Here is a 15,556-nt window from a genome sequence, read left to right as displayed (position 1 = left end):
TTTGGGTTTGAAAAAAAAAAAAAAAGTTGAGAAAAAGGGTAGAAAAGCTTCTAGGTGGGTAGAACATCAAGAGCTAAGCTTTGTATGCCCAAATTATTCTCAGTCTTAGATAGATTTCATGACTGTCTAGCATTCCTCTTTGTTTGAGAGTTAACCACCCAAAAACACCATTTCCAACCACTTTATAAACAGCCTTTCCCTTAAATCAATTGAGCTTGATTTATTTTCCATTTGCAAGATCACTCCAAACACTTTAATGAATGTGAAAGAGATGTTCAATAGGATTGCAAGTTTTTGCCAATAGATAGAAGATGAACTAGAGTGGTGCATTGTGTTAAGCATAGAAAAATATTTGTAAGGACTTTGATTGATCTTAGCACCATTGAACTGCATCTAAGGACTTTGGTTTGAATCCTTTATCTCATGCCTTTAGGTTCTGAATCCCATTTTTAAACCCCTCTCTCTCATTTTTTTGTTTGGTTCTTGCTTGAGGACCAGCAAGAGATAAGTTTGGGGGAGTTGATATCTTGTGTTTTTGTTGGGTTTTAAGCCTTGTTTTGCATAGTTTTGTGGCATAATCATGTCATTCTAGGTTGTTTTAGGAGCATTTGCATCTAGTTTGTTATCTCTCAGGTTCTTGGAGTGATCTCTACACATTTGGAGCATTTGGACTTGTTTTAATACAAAGAAGCAAAGAAGAGTGGAGATGGAAAGGTGACAAGGGATCAGAGACCACACGCGGCCATTCCAATCGGTCAAGAGCTCCCCGAGTGAAGCCACGCGACTTTCCCACCCGGCCAAAGTTCAACCGATGGAGTTTAAGTGGTTGAAGGTGCGAAGACACACGCGGCCACACCACGCGGCCAAACCAAGACCGAGGGAAGACACGCGGCCACACCACTCAGCCAAGCCATGACCGATGGAGTTTAAGTGGTTGAGGGTGCGAAGACACACGCGGCCACACCACGCGGCCAAACCAAGACCGAGTGAAGACACGCGACAACACCACTCGGCCAAGCCATGGCCGCTGGAGCCAACACAAAACTTGTTTTATTTTTGACCCGGGTTTGACCCAGTTTGTTTTGTGTTGACCTAGATTCTCTTCTACTCTCCTATAAATACTCTAAACCTATTAAGGAGACTTATCTCTTATCTTATCTTTTGTTTTAGCAGCCACTTAGGGTTCTTAAGCTTGTTTACTCTTGGTTTGTTGAATGATTGAGTACTTCTAAGTTTTTAATAGCAATTTCTTCTTCTAATCTCTTAATCTATAAACTCTTATTATGATTTCACAAAGATCAAACTCTTTCCTTTGTGTGATCATGATGATGAGTGAGTAGATCTTTTAGAACTTTGGGCTAGGTAGATTAGGGAGATAGATGATTGATCTTTGATGTCTAGAGCTTTATTTATGTATTTCCTATCTTGATTAATGATAAAAATGCTAGATAGCCTTGATCAAGCTTGAATCTGGACGTTAGGATTTCCATGCCCACAAGGTGTTTGATGAAATTCCTGAACCAAATTAATCAAGAGCTTTGCATTCATAGCCAATGGAAATTGATGATTAGGGTGCTTAGTGATCTTTGATGTCTAGAGCTTTGGAAATTGTTGATTATCACTTGATTAGCATAGAATCTCTACCATGGAAATGGATTGATTTGCATAAGTGTTCTTAGCCATATGATTGTTCTTGATTGTTGCTTAGACATCTAGGATTGATTAGCTATCTTCCAAGTCAATAACCTTGCCCAATTTTCATTTGTTTAATCTTGATTTAAAGCTTTTTGCTAGTTGTGTTCTGTTTCTTTGAGTTTGCATTGTTTGAATTATCTTGATTTCTCTCTTTTAATCAGTTTGTTAGTTAAAATTGTGACAAAAGAATATTTCCTGTTTTAGAATAGATTAAGCATCTTGTGTATTCTTAGTGCGTTGGTTAATGCAAATTGTGGATTGATAATAATTGATACAAAAATTACTACATCATTCAGTTCCACTTTCGGCTTCCATTACCGTCAATTATCAGCATGGGATTTCTATTCCCAATCCGAGACACTCTTAGTTGTACTCGGCAACACTTAGTAATACCTCTTACCAAAAATGTTAGATTTCCATCTAGTCACCTCGTGGTAACATTTCTCAGCAATCCTTTACCTTATTCTGACCTTTACTAAGGCTTTCCATTCGCCTCAAGTCATTCTCGATGAAGTAAGTTTTCACTTAACTTCTCGAAACTATTTTCAAAGGCAATAGTTTTTGTGTACCATCGCTCACGGTATTTCCATTACCGGTGTGGTACATCACTACTAAATCAATTCTGTTTGAGTCTTCTTTACTAAGCCTTTACTCGGCAACTTCCTTAAGTTCTAATAGCCTACAGTTCGATTATTTCCCACTTACTTGCAACAATTACGACTCCTGTCTCAGAATGTTAGATCTCCATCTAAACACTCTTAGCCGATCAATGTCTACTTACGGCAATCCATTACTGCACACCATCCATTATGAGTGGAACCTTTCCTTTTGGCCACTCTTGATTGATTAAGCTCAATTCTCTTCACTTACTTAGCTTCCCTTGAGTTTAAATGTGATCATTATCCATCATTCTACTATAACAAACGATGACTAGCTTCCTTAACTCTTAGCCATTTCCAATGACTTTTATCAACCATTCCTGATGATTGAACAAGTTAGTAGAACTAACTTAGTGATTTCTGATCACTCCACTTAGTGATTTCTGATCACTCCACTTAGTGATTTCTAATCACTCTAAAAATCACTCAAGATTGATTACCGACCAACTACCCATTTACTCTCGGAATTCCGTATCCGATCAAGTATCCTTTCTTTTATCGGATTATTCCATATCCGATCACTTCTACAATACAACCAAGTCGGGTTACCAACCCGCGCTAGCTCGTCTTTCAATCACAGATTTTCCTTATCCGTTCAACTCACCTACTGTAACATCTGTGTTCTGAGAATAGAGTTTGGGATGTGTTGAGTAAACCAAAGGGGTGGATTTTAATTGATTTTGGTTTAAATAGATCCTGGTTCTATCTAATTAAACCAAAAACCCCTAATCTCTCATAAAGTCACGCCTTCTCTCTCTTTTCTGCTTTTGTCGACATTGTCATCAGAGAGAGGGAGAGAAAGAGAGATAACTCTTGGTTATTGGGTGTAAAGGAGAAAGAGAAGGAGATCAAGTTTTTTCCTTAGAGTAAAGAGAGAAACAGAACTGTCAGGGTTTGGGAGAAGGAGGATCCGACTGGTCAAATCGTTTCGAAAGGTATTGATTTTTGGTAGGGTTGTAGCGAAGAGATTTTTGTTCACTTTCCTTTTTACAGAAGTGAAGTTGAGTTAATATTCTAGGAGATATTGAGACCAGCGGGTGTTTTTGGATCGATTGCGGTTTCATCTGAGATCTGATCGTGCTGAAATTTTATGGGAAGCTTTTGGACGTATAGACCTTGCTTTTCACCGGAGGGATTAGAAAGTTAACGGTTCGGTTTGATTTCGTGGTTTCACCTGTGAGGTTGTTCTTTTCTGTTTTTTTCTGGCAGTTTGTTTTCATTGTTTGTTTGTTGTTGTGATTGGTTGTAGGAGCGAGTTTGGTTGTTCTTGGATATTGGAGAGCCTCTCATTTGGTTGTAGTTAGTTTCATAAATCACTTGTTAAGGTGATTGCGTGACCATGAGCTTATCTAAGCGATTGGGTTGTATGACTTGTTTTGTATGATAATGTGTAGGTGTGGTGAAAGTGTTATTGGTTGTTCTGTTAAATGGTTGGTTTGTTATATTTTTATTTGTAGTTGTACTCTTGATTTGCTTGTGTGTACATCTCGCAGGTGGGAGGATCACCTCACTGGGTATTTCTGGTAATACTCATGCATCTCATTGTGTTTGTGGTGCAGGTAGAGGCAAAGTGTGATCGTGGGATCATGGCAATGAAGAGGAGGATGTTCTAGGGACTTAGTTGTTATGTTTTGGTTTATGCTAGGTTGCTAGAATTAGAATGTTGGTGTTAGAACCATGGTTTAAGTTGCTAGTTTTTGGTCTATGATTCTTGTTAATTATTTGTTTATTATTATTGGAATTTCCGCTGTTTATTTGGTGATTTGAGTTCTGCATATTTAAATAAATATTTTTGAGTTATTTATTATTATTAGTTATTATTTATTATTTCTTATTTAATATTATTATTATTATTATTTATTTTTAAAAAAATAACGGGTCAGGTCGTTTCAGTTTGGTATCAGAGCCCTTACGGTTCTAGGTTTGGGTTCACTAGGCTTTGTGCTGTAGATGTTTGAGATTTGCATGTCTTGATTGATTATGTGAGTTAGTTAAATTTGTGTGGCATGGAGTCCTAGGACATTCTCTTCGAGCCTTCAATGAGATTCCACGGTATGTTATGTTTCTTTGTGTGGTTATGATTTGTTTCTATGCTTGTTAGCCTCTGTTCTTGGAAGAGCAGTGGTTAAAGGTGTTTAGGTTGTTGGTCGTGGATGGGGACGTGGTCGTGGTCATGGTCGGGCGGGTCCCGAGGCCAGCGAGTGTGGTCCAGAGTTCCACGAGGAGGTACGTCAGAGGGTCGCAAGCGTATTAGGACGGACCAGAGGGGGTTAGCCGGTGAGCATGCCGGGGGTGATGGGAACCTAGATGTGGGGTTGCAGCAGGTGTAGCCCAGGGTCGATATGATCGCTTGGCAGATCTGTTGGCTTGCTATTGGAGCGGTTACAGAGAGGGGTACCAGTGCAGGCTCCAGTTGTACCGCATGTGGCGGGGTGCAGCCGAGGGCTGCGGATGTTGAGGACTTTCCTTCTTATGTTAGGAGGATGGAGCAGTTGTGGACGCCGGTGCGAGATTCTTCTCGAGAGGTATCGAGCCTAGAGAGGCAGATAGGTGGACATTTGTAGTTGGAGCAGATATTTTCTCTATTTGGTGGGTAATCCAGTTGGATATTAGATGTTTAGTGGGCAGGTGTAACATTGAAATGTTATACTCGGACCACAGGAAGTACTTTTGGTCGGAAGATGTTTATAGTCTTTAAGGATTGTTGCTCCTGATAGGATGGTGGTTTCCTTGAGGGGATGAGTAGTTCTCCTGATACCGAGATCTTGAGGATTGTAGTCCAAGAGTGAGACGGTATAACTCGAAGACGCTGGTCTGAGAGTGAGAACGGTATGGCCCGAATGTTGCGACCTAAGGGTGGAGTAGTTTGGAGCAAGCAATGCCTAGGACGCGAGTATAAACATGACGACAAAATATGGACCTCGAGAGTTGATGGTTGTTTAATCTTGGATTTTAGTTGTGTGGCCGATGTGCTTATTGGTGTTGATGGAGGTCCAGCGGGTGTTGTGAGTGTGGTGAAAAGTTTTCCTCAGACCGAGATGACCATATTGCGGATTTACTGACAATGTTGTTGGAGAAGCTTTAATAAGATGATTAGTTCTTATGAAATCTTGATATGGAATAGGTTAAGGGATTATGTGATTCTAAATATGGCAAGTGTTTAGGGAGTTCGAGTTTTGCTATGTATGGTAAGTGTCGTTGCAAAGGAAGAACAGAAAGTTCCAGAAAAGGAAAGTTTCCATCAATAGAAAGTTCTATGAATAGTTAGGACTTGACTATTTTCGGAAAGGGGATGTGAAATGACGGAGAAGCAAAATGCTTAATGGTTGACATGAAGAGTGGTCACATATGAGGTGATCAGTTCTCAAGGATTTTTTTTTGATTGGTAATATTCAGGTGGTGGTGAGTTGATGTTGGCATACTTGATTATTAGTCTAGTAGAGTTGAGGACGTAACCAGAGGATTTGTTGAGAAGGGGATTCATTCGTCTTATCACTTCACTGTGGGGAGCGTCGGTGTAGTTCGTCAAGAAGAAGGACGGGGTATGGATTTATGAGTTTGTGGCGATGTCGTTCGGGTTGACTAATGCACAAGCAGCGTTTATGAGATTGATGAACAGCGTGTTTCACGAGTTTCTGGACTTCGCTGTCATCATTTTTATCGATGATATCCTGGTTTATTCCAAGAGTCTGGGGGAGAATGCAGTGCATATAGGAGCAGTTCTGGAAAAGCTGTAAGAGCAGAAGTTGATTACTAAGTTGAGCAAGTGCAGTTTTTGGCAGCGTGAGATGGGTTTTATGGGTCACATTGTTTCTGCAGAGGGAGTTTCTATAGATCCAGAGAAGATTTAAGCTATTAGGGATTGGCCTAGACCGCAGAATGCCACAGAGATCAGGAGACACAAGGCCCAGGGGAAGAGGCCAGCAGTTGAGGTTGAACAAGAGGAGGATGAAAGTGAGAGTGAAGAAGAAGAGGGAGAAGATGATGGAGAGGAAGAATCTTGTGGTTTGACTAAAAGGCAACTTTATGAAGCCTTCATGAGGATGCAGTTCCTGGGGACATATACCCACACAAGGAAACCATGGAGAAGCTAGGCATTGATGAAGATGTGGAATATCTTTTTGAGAAGAGCAGCCTAACCAAGTTCATGGGGCTTTGCATGGAGGGGTATAAAGAAGAAAGCTGTGAGTTTCTAGCCACAATCAAGCTGCACTGCTACATAAGGAATGATAATGAGTTGGGAGCTGGTCATGTTGCCTTCACTATTAAGGGGAAGAAGTATGAGCTTTCTTTGAAGAAGATAGCCAATATCTTTGGTTTTGAAGTTGGTAATGAGAGGAGCTTAAGGATACCAAGAGAAGTACTCTATGCTGTTTGGGAAACCATTGGAGACAACATCACCTACTCATCCTCCAAGACCAAGAGTTCCAAGATAAGAAGCCCAGTCCTAAGGTACTTCCACAAGGCCTTAGCAAACACCTTCTTTGGAGACTGGTCTTGCAATGGTGCTCATTGACCACATGTTCTATTTGAGAAGTTGGGTGGGCAAGCTGCAAAACAAAGGCTCAAGGGGAGCCCTAACCATTGGAGGCATCATCACTCCAATACTACAAGCTGCTAAGGTCCAACTTAGAGGAGAGAAGGTCTTTTCCCAACTGTTGGAAGCTCAAAGTTGAAAATGTGATTTCCTTGGTGAATCTCCTTGGCTAGTATGAGAGTAGAGGTGACAGCTTGTCCTACCTAATCAAGAGCTCACCACCATACAAGAAGGAGCAAACATTGACTTTTGGCCAGCTGATGAATTCTTGTTTGATGGGACAGCTCAAGTTAGAGTTGATAAAGCTGGAGATGTAGAAATGGCTGATGGGGAAGAGCAATTCTACTTTGAGGAATATGAGCCAAGCCTTAGAGATAGTAGAGGAGTGAGGGAGAGTAGCAAGAGGCTTACACTTCTACAAAGATGGAGCAAGTGGCATGGGAATAAATTTGAGAAGCTAAAGAAGAAGGTGGGCAACATGGCTAAGTCCATCAAGAGCTTAAAGAGGGAAATTGCTGAACTGAAGACTGCAAACTCATCACCAAGCCATTCTAGCCCTTTGAGGAGGTGTATCTCAACTAAAGCACTTTCAAGAGAAGAAACCCTTGTGGAACCAGCTAGATCTTCAATGCACGAGCTAATTCAGAGGAGAAGAAGTTCAAGTCGCCGAGAACAACAAAGTTCAAAGCACTCGACCAGGTCACTCGAGCAGCCACACGACCGAGTACCCCAGATGCACTCGGCCGAGTTCCAACCCAGAACTCCTTATGGCTTCCCAGCTCCAGCAGCATATCCAGGCTATCCAGGTTACCCTCCCTTCCCACCCCAATACTTCATGGATCCAGCACTCTTGCAGCAGTTCTACCAGCAGCAAGGTCAGAATTTTTCAACTCGCAGTCCAACTTGACCCCCCCCCCCACTCGACCGTGCACTCGACCGAGTACCAGTCGATGGCCATAGTCGAGTTGCCCCAATCTCCTCCTCCAAGTCAACAACAAGACCCCAACTACACTTTTGACAGCATGAATGAGGATGTGGACAGCTTCTTCCACAATCCATGAGGTACAACTATCACCTTCCCTTGTACATACCATTGCATCTCATATTGTGTTTTGTTTTAGTCTTGAATCCACTTTCAAATTTCTCTCACATAGAGGACTGTGTGATTTAAGTTTGGGGGAGGGTTTGAGATAGCATTTGACATTGTTTTCTGTTTTCTTATTTCAATTTTTTAGCATAATCATGTTAGCACTTGCATTGCATCTAAGGCATAGAAAAACCATAAAATTTTGAATTTTGTTGTAAAAATCTTTATAAAAAAAGAGTGTTCATGTAGTTTGCATTGCATATTAGGATCTTGTTTAGCATGTTTCATGTAGGACTGTTAAACATTTGCATTAGGGATCAATGATGATTTTTGCCTTGTTAGCTTGCTAGATTCACCAAACTAGGATCAATTGCCCAAGTTAATAGTATTTTGATGCTAGTTGAGTGGTTAGAAATATAAGATTGAACCAAGCCTTGAATTCCTACATTGCATTTGGTCTAAATTGAAGCATGTTGTGATTTGATGCCATTTCCTACTTATAAGAACCTAATATTGACTGTTAATTATCAATTTGTGCATTGCTTTAAACTCATGGATACCATATACGTATTTGGATCATATTTCTCCTTTTTACCACTCTTGTTGATCCAAGTAGCTGATTAACACTAAAATCAGTTTTCCCTACCCCTTAACCAACCCTTCTTTCAAGCCATGTTTATTCTTGTGTGTGTAAGACCTTTTGGGATTGAGCTTGGTAGAATGTGTTAGGTTTGAACTGATAAGAGTAAGACCTTGTGTAGTTCTAATTTGCATTTTCCAAACTAGATAGGATTAGGTGGATCACTTGTTGGGTTTGGGACTTGGCTGTTTTGAAAAGAAAAGAGGAAAAAGAGAAAGAAAAAGGTAGAGTCTTTAGGAAGGGAATGTGTAAAATCAAAGTCTAGTGAAAGAATGGGAAGTATAAGATTCATAAAGTTGGTTCTAGTTAAAGAAAAGAAGAGTATAGCAAAATGCTTTTATGTCTTAAGAATAAGAAAAAAAGAGAACCATAGCAATAAGAAAGAATCCCCCATTCCACTAGAAAGATCAAATAAGAAACCTCTCCTAAGACTTGAAAATCAAAAGAGAAAAGGGTGAAAGAGAAGTGAAGAAGTTAAAGGGTAGAACTAGGATCATTTGGGTTTAAGATTGATAGGATAAACACTTTGGGTGCCTTTGGGTAGACAAGGTTTTGTTCTTGTATGTGTCTAAGTGGTCTTACCTTTAGCATTCTTCTAAAGCTCAATCCATTTTTATGAGAGAACCTTGATATTGATAAGCCCCACTCTAAAGAGAGACCATCATTGTCTCTAAACCTTTATCACCAAGCCAAATGAGTTTAAGCATTGCATAAGATTGATTCATGTTCTTGATTAATGAATGTTAAAGGAAATGGTTGATTTGAATGCGTGTGGACATCTAAGGCTCAAATCAGTAAAGGTTGTGATAGGCTTGTCTAAATTTTTTAAGTACAGCTCATTCAACTTGCATCATAGTACTAGTAACTTGGACATTGATTCTAGCTGGTTTATTGGCAAGTTTTAGGAGCTGAGATCCCACTTTTAAACCTCACCTACCTTCTTATGTCTTGTTTATTTGCTTGAGGGCAAGCAAAGACTAAGTTTGGGGGTGTTGATGTTCATATAATTTACCTTGTTTTCCCTTAGAATATTCACTCTTTTCCTATCCATTTTGGTCATTATTGTGTAGCTTTAGGACTGTTCATGCATTAGAGTATAGATGCATTGCATTTGCATATTTTCTTGCATAAACAGGTGATTTTGGAGCCTAAGGAGCATGGAAGCAATGCTGGAGAGGAGTGAAGCTATCAAGAGAAGAAAGCAAGGGAGTTAGAGCTGAAGAACCAAGGTCCGGAGTTCCACTCGACCGCCCACTCGACCAGACACTCGACCATGTGCAGAAAAGGACTCGACCGAGTGGAAGGAGCAGAAGAAGAGCCAACTCGACTGGTCACTCCACTGAGCATCAGGTCGAGTTGACCGAGACGCCTAGCTATTTTGTCTTTTAGCATTTTTAGGGCTTCCACTCCTTTTTCTATATAAGGCCTTGTACCCTGCAGCCACCAAGGAGTCCAACTTTTAGATATTCCAGAAACCTAGTATTTACCCTTTTGGGAATTTATGCTTTTTGCTTTTTTACATTTCTTAGATCCTTATCTACTTTTGAAGGAGAAAACAAGAGATTTTTTCATACTTGTTTGTTCAATAACTCTCAAAGTATTAAGAATTCGAATTTGATTCCTTCTTCAATATTGTAGATCTTTGCTTTATCTTTCTAATGATGCAAGTTTCATTATTTTCTGGGTTTATGATTTTGTTAATCATCATCATGTGTGATTGTGAGTAGTTTCTTTAGCTCTTAGGGATGGTTTAGGCTGGATGGATGTTGTGGTTGTTTGATTTGGTCAAGCTTGATTGTTTTAGATCTCTTCTAGGCTAGATATTCTCTATGCTGATCCTGTAACCGAGAGGGTAGGGTTTGATCTCAAGCTTCTTAGCATCACATCAATGTCTAAGTTGCTAGATAAGGCTAGATCTAGAGATTATCATTAGGCATGCTAAGAGATTAGATGTCTTGTTTGATTTTTGACATAAATGATCTGTTGCTTAATGCTTGCTTGTATAAGTTCTTTGCTATGTGAGAACTAGTCTAGAAATATATGAGGTTGATTGTTTTTGCCATGAGAGTGGATTAACATGTTCTAGGAGATCATTTTCTAGAGATTAGCTCATGTTGATTGAGATTTGTTGACCAAGTTAGGTAACCACAATCTAAAGTCCAGCCCATGAATCCATCCCTAAGACCTTCTTTGTCTATTGATTTCCTAATTTAAATCCTGTTGTTTGATTGTTGTTTGATTTACTTTTGTCTTGCTCTGTTTTATTGGGTTTGCTCTGTTTTTCGCATTTGTCCGAGTCGACCCTGTACTCGATCGCACACTCGATCGAGTGCTTGCTCGAGCTCATCCCCAGAATTCTAGTTTATGTTTGCATTTGTCCTGTCTCATTAGCTTTTACTTTCTGCATTTTACATTCATCATTAGGTTGTTAGTGACAAACATCCATCATATTTGGCTCAACTTAGATAAGTGTTTACATCTTGATTGCTTGCAACCCACTCAGATTTGGATTGACACCCTTTATACTGCAACATCATAAAGGGAATTGAAACACCCTGCATTCCATTCATCTATATCTCATTCACCAATTCCACCACCATAAAAACATTGTTTCATTGGTCACAAGAGTGCGAGGAAGGCTTTGCAAGCATGAAAGAGATGCTGACTACTATGCCAGTATTGGCATTGTCGGAGCAGGGAGAACCCTATGTGGTTTATACAGATGCATCCAGAGTTGGTTTGGGGTGTGTGTTGATGCAACATGGGATGGTGATTGCCTATGCTTTGTGGCAGTTGCGGAAGCATGAGGACAACTATCCTACTCATGATTTGGAGATGGCTGCTGTAGTTTTTGCTCTAAAAATTCGGAGATCTTATCTTTATGGTGCAAAAGTGCAGGTGTTTACAGATCATAAGAGCCTGAAGTATATATTAACTCAGCCCGAGCTGAAGTTGAGGTAGAGGCGGTAGATGCAGTTGGTGGCGGATTATGATTTGGAGATAGCTTATCACCCTGGTAAGGGTAACTTGGTTGCAGATGCTCTGAGTCGGAGGAGGGTAGCTTCGGCTCAGGAGCAGGACATGGAGTCTCTGGTAGGAGAGATCAGTGCGTTGAGTTTGTCTGCGGTTTCGCAGGAACCGTTGGGGGTTGGAGGCGGCTGATAGAGCGGATCTTCTGAGCAGGGTACAATTGGCTCAGAAGAAGGATTTGGGGCTGGTGAATGCCTCTAAGGATGTTGATTCAGAGTATCAGGTCTCAGCTAATGGTACTATATTGGTGTGCCCAAGGATGAGAAGTTGAGGCAGGAGATCCTGATAGAGGCTCATGCGAGCAAGTTTTCTATTCATCTAGGAGTGACTAAGATGTACCGTGACCACAAGAGGTACTATCACTGGGTCGGGATGAAGAAGGATGTAGCTAGTTGGGTCGCGAGGTGCGATGTGTGTCAACTAGTGAAGGCTGAGCATCAGGTTCCAGGCTGGTTACTGAAGTGTTTACCCATTCTAGAGTGGAAGAGGGATATGATCACGATGGATTTCGTGGTAGCATTGTCAGTGTCTCGGACATTTGATGCTATTTGGGTCATTGTGGACCGGTTGACTAAGTCAGCACATTTTCTGGCCATTAAGAAGACTGATGGAGCAGCGGTCTTGGCTAAGAAGTATGTGAAGAAGATAGTCAGATTGCATGGGATGCCAGCGAGTATTGTGTCTGATAGGGATTCTAAGTTCACTTCGGTGTTCTGGAGGGCATTTCAGGTAGAGATGGGCATTAAGGTACATATGAGTACAACTTATCATCCCCAGACAGATGGGCAGTCAGAAAGGACGATCCAGACGCTGGAGGATTTGCTGAGGATGTAGGTCATGGATTGTGGTGGCCTTTGGGCAGATCACCTGAACCTGGTAGAATTTGCTTACAACAACAGTTATCAGGCGAGTATTAAGATGGCTCCTTATGAGGCTTTGTATAGGAGGCCATGTCGTACACTGTTGATGTTCATATATTTTACCTTGTTTTCCCTTAATATATTCACATCTTTTGTATCTTTTGCTATCCATTTTGACCATTATTCTGTAGCTTTAGGACCAATCATGCATTAGAGTTTAGTTGCATTGCACTTGCATCTTTTCATGCATAGACAGATGATTTTGGAGCTTAAAGAGCATGGAAGCAATGCTGAGGAGAAGTGAAGCAATCATGAAGGAAAGGCAAGAGAATTAAGGCTGAAACAACAAGGTCCGAAGTCCAACTCGACCGCACACTCGACCAGACACTCGACCGTGTGCTGAGGAGGACTCGACCGAGTGGAAAACGCACGAGAGAAGCCAGCTCGACCTGCCACTCGACCGAGCACAGGTCAAGTTGACCGAGCCGTAGTCTATTTTGTCTTTTAGTATTTTTAGGGCTTCCACTCCCTTTCCTATATAAAGTTTTGTACCTGCAGCCACCAAAAGAGTCCAGCTTTTTAGATATTCTCTAAACCTAGTTTTTACCCTTTTGGGAATTATTCTTTTTGCACTTTTATTTTTCTTAGATCTTGTACTTGTTTTAAGAGAGAAAAGACTAGATTCTTGTTTTTTGTTGGTTTTATAACTTTCAAGATATAAAGATTTTGAGTTTTATTTCTTCATCAATATTGTAGATCTCTGTTTTATCTTTCTAATAATGCAAGTTTCAATATTTTCTGGGTTTATGATTTTTGTGTTCATCATGTGTTCTTGTGAGTAGTGCTTAGGATCTTGAGGATGGGTTAGGCTGGGCTGTGTTTGAGGTTTGTTTGCTTTGGTCAAGCTTGATTGTGGTAGAATCTCTTCTAGGCTAGATGTTCTTAATGCTGATCCTGAACTGAGAGGTTAGGGTTTGATTTCAAGCATCTTAGCATCACACCAATGTTTAAGAAGCATAGATAAGGCTAGATCTAGAGCTTACCATTAGGCTTGCTAAGAGATTAGAGGTCTTGTTTGGTTTGAGATGTATTTCTTAATGCCTGCTTGTGTAGATTCTTTACTTTGTGAGAACAAGTCTAGAGATGCATAGGTTTGATTGTTTCTTGCCATGAGAGTGGAGGAAACTTGTCTTAGATTTATATGTCTAGAGATTAGCTCAAAGTTTGCTTAAGATTTGTTGGCCAAAGTGTGATAACCTCATTCATTAGTCCAGCCCATGAATCCCTCCTCAAGGCCTTCTTTGTTTATTGATTTTTAAGTCTTAATCATGTTGCTTGCTTGTTGTTTGATTCGTATTTGCATTGCTCTGTTTTTATTGTGTTGCTCTGTTTTTGCGTTTAGTCCAGCTCGACCCTGCATTCGATCTACACTCGATCAAGTGCTTGCTCGAGTTCTTCCCCAGAACTTTGGTTTATGATTTGTAGTTGTCCTGTCTTATCTCTAGTCTCATTCTATTTGCATTCCAGTTGCATTTACTTATTGTACTGTTCATTATTGTCTTGCATTAGTTCATTATTGTAGTTTCTATTTCTGTTCTTGTTTCATATTAGTTGTAATCATTCTGTTCCATTTACATTTAGCATCTTAGTTCTTGTAGTTTTACTTTCTGCATTTTACATTTTTCATCTTAGGATTGTTAGTGACAAACAATCTTTACATTTGGCTTAACTTAGATTCATATACATATCTTAATTGTTCATAAACACTCATTTAGGATTGACGCCTCTTATACTGCAACTGCATAAGGGGAATTGAAACACCTTACCATCCATCCATTCATATCTCATTGCATACATTCATCATCATTCACCACCACCAAAGAAAGCTTGTTTCAATTTGGCGCCGTTGCCCATTTGAGTGTGTTTTTGTGACATTTAGGATCCATATTAGTCTAAGATTAAGTTCGTTTATACGCTTGTGAGTTTCTGGATTCGAATCTTATGTTGCTGGGTTGTCTTGAGTTTCAGGTACCCACTCGACCAACCACTCGACCACCACTCGACCACCACTCGACCGAGCAGTGATCGAGCACTTGATCGAGTCAGACGCCGTGTACATTTGGACACCACTTCCCAGTCGATTCAACCACCCATACGAGCCTGAGCTCAATTGTGAGCTTGTTCGAGTCTGTACTTCCCAGTCGATGCACACAAGGTCTAAGGGGAAAGACAATCTTCAAAGGCCTATTGACAACATCCATAGGAAGCAAAAGGGTTTGGGAAATCAGAGAAGAAGAGTAGTTCAAGTTCAGCAAGAGTATCCAGTGATCATGGAGCAACAAGCTAACCATGAGCAGAGACCTAGGCACATTGGTGCTGGAGATGCACCCAACACCCACAACCAAAGGGCTGGTATTGTGCCTCCAACAGTACCAAACAACAACTTTGAGATCAAGAGTGGATTGATCTCCATGATTCAAGCCAACAAGTTTCATGGGTTGCCAATGGAGGATCCACTAGATCATCTTGATGAGTTTGACAGAATCTGTGGTCTTACAAAGATCACTGGAGTGAGTGAAGATAGATTCAAGTTGAGGCTCTTCCCATTCTCACTTGGAGACAAGGCTCACCTTTGGGAGAAGACTCTTCTTACTGGAGCAATAACCACATGGGATGCTTGCAAGAAGGCTTTCTTGGCCAAATTCTTCTCCAATGCAAGGACTGCTAGGTTGAGAAATGAAATTTCTGGGTTTGCTCAAAGAAACAATGAGAGCTTTTGTGAAGCTTGGGAGAGGTTCAAAGGATTTCAGACTCAATGTCCTCATCATGGCTTCAGCAATGAGTCACTCTTGAGTACATTGTATAGAGGAGTGCTTCCCAAGATCAGGATGCTTCTTGACACTGCTTCTAATGGCAACTTCCTCAACAAGAATGTGGAAGAAGGCTGGGAATTAGTTGAGAATCTTGCTCAGTCAGATGGCAACTATAATGAGGACTATGACAGAACCATAAGGTCATCATCAACTGATCAAGAGGACAAGTACAAGA

General features: G+C 40.6%; 1 non-coding gene across 1 annotated transcript; it reads right to left on the bottom strand.

Annotated features, from left to right (window-relative positions):
* Positions 1-15,234: 15,234 nt before the first annotated feature.
* LOC147944424 (small nucleolar RNA R71) lies at positions 15,235-15,341 on the bottom strand. The gene has a single exon (XR_015558644.1). It is a non-coding gene; the product is annotated as a small nucleolar RNA R71 (small nucleolar RNA).
* Between the last annotated feature and the right edge of the window lie 215 nt (positions 15,342-15,556).

The sequence above is a fragment of the Camelina sativa genome, chromosome 5 (genome assembly GCF_030686135.1).
Source record: "Camelina sativa cultivar CO46 ecotype springtype chromosome 5, ASM3068613v1".
Taxonomy (NCBI): domain Eukaryota; kingdom Viridiplantae; phylum Streptophyta; class Magnoliopsida; order Brassicales; family Brassicaceae; genus Camelina; species Camelina sativa.
Note: the sequence above shows the minus strand (reverse complement) of the source record. Positions and strands in the feature narration are given on the sequence as shown.